This window comes from Triturus cristatus, chromosome 2_1 (assembly GCF_964204655.1).
Source record: "Triturus cristatus chromosome 2_1, aTriCri1.1, whole genome shotgun sequence".
NCBI lineage: Eukaryota > Metazoa > Chordata > Amphibia > Caudata > Salamandridae > Triturus > Triturus cristatus.
The window spans coordinates 54,313,840-54,318,571 of record NC_140581.1 but is presented as its reverse complement, the minus strand read 5'-3'; positions in this window follow the sequence as shown (position 1 = coordinate 54,318,571).

The following is a 4,732-nucleotide window of genomic DNA, read 5'->3' as shown; positions in this document are numbered from 1 at the left end:
ATCACAGATGCACTCTTAAAATCATGCACCCACTGAATCACCCACTCGTACATCTAGTCACAGAGTCACACACACCCTACCCACATAAACACTCAGGCACCCATACAGATACTCAGACAACCAATCAATAACTCATATAGACACTAATATAGCTATTCACAAAACCATGCAGCCACTTATACACCAACACACAGACACATACAGACATTCACACAGTTTAGTCACTAGTCTGGAGTAAGATACATTTAATGACTCACTTATAGACTCAAATACACACCTAGAAAATCATCCATTCACACACTTGTACACCCACTTATTTTTCAACAGGCCTTTCCCTATATATATTACACATAATAAAACTGTTCAGAAACAAATACTCAATGGATGATGTCATCAGTGATGTCATCAGTGATGTCATTTGAGATGTCATCAGTGATGTCACTGACCATGTCATGAGTGATGTAATATGTGACGTCATCAGCAGTGCATTGCGGGGGCGCGAGTTATAGTTAGCTGAACTAACTATAACAGGGGAATTTCTAGGGTTTTGTAAGAGGGAAATGTCCAGCTAACTATAACACTCCTGAAACCTATGGTTTTTTCAGTGAATTTCTAAGGTTTTTTAAATGCCAATTCCTAACTATAGCGCCCCTGAAACCTTTGGATTTTTCAGTGAATTTCAAAGGTTTTTACAATGCCAATTCCTAACTATAACGTGCATGAAACCTATGGTTTTTTCAGTGAATTTCAAAGGTTTTTTAAATGCTAATTCCTATCTATAACTTATCTCTGAAGATATCATGAAAAGCTTTCTTTTTTAAAAGTAGGGTGCACATTAGTTTTGTGGAAAAGCATCTTTGTGATTGGTTAAGAAAAAGCAGTTTCAACGTGGAGTACATATCATAGGGTAAAATTTGCTCAGCTCAACCACACCTGCTACTTGCATTTGGAAGGCACTGTTCGAACTTAAAACAATCGTCAACTTTTAACCTGCACGTGTCGTTAAATGTTCAAGAAAATGTTACAAAAAAATATCGTAAAGTTTTAAAAAATTTATGAACTTTTAACCTGCATGTATTGTAGAATGTTCTAGAAAGTGTGTTGATAGAATACGTTGCACTTCTGACTTCTATGTGTTGTTGAATATTAAAAAAAACGGTTCATATGGCAAATTAATAAGAAACCAATAGAGAAGTTTTGAAACCTAAAAGAATCAAGGAACTATTCTAATGTATTCTTTACATGTATTTACATGTATTTATTGTGCAGCAACAAAATTATAGACACAACAGCACTAGGAAGAGGAAGAAGCATGGAGTGGGGGGAACGGGGGAGATGGGCAGAATGACACACATGCACAATTAAGTACAACACACATATAGACTAACAATGGCCAAAATGAAACACACCAACAAGGAGCACAAGTCACACAACCTGCCAACATCACACCACTGAACGAGCATAGAAGTGAAAACCACGCTGCATTCATACAGGATGTGTACAAAGGCCAGTCGTTGGTGTTGTGGGATGTCTGCGACCGTGGTCATCATGGATGAGATGCCCAGCATGTGGCACATGGTCAAGTTTACTGTGTGCTATGTTGCCAAACAGCTGCTCCTCCCTCCCACGAGCCCCCACACTTTTGTACGGTGAGCTGCTGTATCTCGTGCACTCGTACGGCACGCCATTGTAATGCCTATTTGCGCATGTCCTGCTACATTACAACTACAACATCACAGTGCCGTTTGGAGGTGGTGCATGCCACTTTACAACATCGACTGCTGCGGCTCTTGTAACAGGCCACACCAGAAAACAGAGACACACTTACCGCACTTCCTGTACACGGTCATGTCCGAGACACCCCGTTCAACTTGCCGGATAGGCACACCCCTGCACTGACCTGTGAACGACAGAGCAGCACACGCCAGTTGTGCATGCAGGAGGATGCGTACGTAGCTACACATCCAGGCTCACTGCCAACGCTGAGGAGACAGCACACTGTGATGTTGCAGGGCTCTTGCCTATCATGCTAAGACAATGACCACAGGTGCACACTTACTAAGATGTGGGTTTGGGGGGGATTGGTGGTCCTGGAGTCGTTGAGATGAGTCTTCTGGCCCTCATGGGTATCCCTGTATCATGCTCATTGACTCTATGGCACCTTTGGAATACTGTGGAATACTGCAGGTAGTTGTCCTGCTTAACACCAGCAGAAAGCAGGTGTAAAATCCCCGGTGCTAACGTGTCTTATCGCCGGAATTTGTTTCGCATTGCAATTGGTGCGAAAGTTGTGATATGATTTTTTTCGTGTGCACAACAATATACGAACTGAGCAGTGTATCTCGTCAAGATCCAGCACCTGACGCACTATTCCCAATCAATATAAATACAATGAGATTTCTTGATAGATTTTGTGTGTACACTGTAAGTGCAGCCAATACCTCAGTGCAATTCAATACAGGATTTTAATATTTAGAATAAATCGGAAAGGTGCACCTCGTGTCTTTTTGCACGGGAACGGCTACTCTTCATTTCATTATCAGCACTTTAACGGAAGTAAAGTTGAGATAAATCTAACACACTATTCAGAAGTTGGTGCAAACTGCAGATATCACCAGTATTCCAGCGATAAGTGCCCCAAAATTTAACACCATGGTGGACTCCATCAAATAACAGTAATAAGAACAAGAAAGAGTCACACAGCAGTTAAGAGAACAACCAAAAACGTTATTAATTTTTTTTTCAAACTTTATTTTTTATAATAATAAATATATAAACGATAAACTATTTTCAAACTTTATTTTTTATTAGCATATATATGAACAATAAACTAATAAACAAAATGTAACAACAATAATATAAAACAACAAGGCGGAACACTCCTGTGGGGACAATGGATGTCGACGACAGACCTGGAAAATCAGAAAGATTGTTAAAAAAAAAAACAACATGGTATTCTCAACAAAATACCACAAGAAACAAATCACAGATATATAAAATGCATACAGCTAACAACATTTTATAAGTTTAACTTACAAAAACTGTAAATGTTGCCGCTTTAAACTATTTACCGAATTTGAGGAATTTATTAGATAGCAGCATTGACTAATTTTGTAGCTTTGACAATGGCTTTCATTCGAATAATCCAAGCGCAGCCCAAAAATTTGGCAACTCCGCACACAAAGACTGGCCGGGACGCATCAGATCTCAAGATGCGAAGTGCAACTTGATGGTTCCTTGTTCCTAGCTGGACACAAATGGGTTTAAGCCATTTAATCCTCATCTCAAGGCCTTTTCTGTGTACCCAAAGTATGCCTAGTGAGGATGGGGGTAGATCTTTCTCCCTACTGGGCCCCAAGCTCTGGAACTCACTCCCTCAGCACCTACGCCTGGAAACCCGCTATATCCACTTCCGCAAAGCCATTAAGACCTGGCTTTTCAACCAGTAACTTGCTCCTGCCTCGCCCCAGAGTCTTTCGTTCTGCTCATGTGGTTAAATATCTCTTAGCGGTGGGAAACCCTTTTTGGGTAGCTGTCGCGCTTTAAAAGCCCAATAAATAAATAAATAAATAAATCCTGGCCTGCCGATAAGCCGGACATGCAAATAGGCAGTGAGCTATGGTTTCATGCAGGGCATAGCAACACGGACAGCTGGAAGAAAGATTTTTTGCTGGGTCCCTTTGGGCGACTGTAGCATTAAGGTGCAAAGACCCAAACCGAAAAAGTATGTACAGCTTTCTGTCCATAGGGACTCGAATTAAATCAAAATAGGGTTCTAAATGGCCAACTTGTTTGTGCTGTAAGAAATCCTCTGATAGTTTCCCATGCCTCGGGTAGCACAGGAGCCTTTGGTGTATCCAGTTCCAATAGATCTTTTTTATCTCAGCCTTGGATGGCTGTGCTTGGTTACCCCATGCATCAGCTAGGCCCAGAGACAATAAGAGTTCCTTAAGTTCGTTGAGCCATTTTACCCTTTTACCCGTGTCCAAAGTAATCAGTTCGCTGAGTCCTGCTGCATAATGTGATAACTCAGGGGTGGATCTTAATCTTGCCCAATACAGAAGGGGGCGTAATTAACTGTATCGCTCACCCTGTGCCTTCCCATATCGAGGAACAAAGGTGTTAAAGGAGTGCATTGGGGGACAGAGACCAGGGGCCATATGTAGGTAGCCTAATACCGGTCAGTAACGGCCGATTTTCTGTAAAAATCCCGTTACCGACCGGTATTCAGGCTTTTGGTATGTAGGGGGGACGTTTCAGGATTCGGTAATTTACCGAATCGGTAAAATTACCGATTCGGTAATTTTACCGATTCGGTAAATACCGAATCCTGAAATGAGATGTAGGGGGAGTGTGTGGGTGTAGTGTGGATTCGTTATTTACCACCAACTAAAAGTTGGTGGTAAATGACGAATGTCTTAGAAAAAGCATTATTTGGCCCTTAGAAGTGTGCAATGTGGCAGACATACATGCCCTTAGGGCATGTATGTGTGCCACATGTGCACACATGCAGGAATCAGGGATGCAACAGGGTGTCACTGTGACACCCTGCCACCCTTGATTGTGCTCCCCCCATTACCGAATCGGTATTTACCGATTCGGTAATGGTAACTGGCTTCCCATTGATTCCTATGGGCCTCCTGGCCCATAGGAATCCACAGGAAGCCAGTTACCATTACCGAATCGGTAAATACCAATTCTTAATTACCGACCAATTCCGAATCGGTAATTT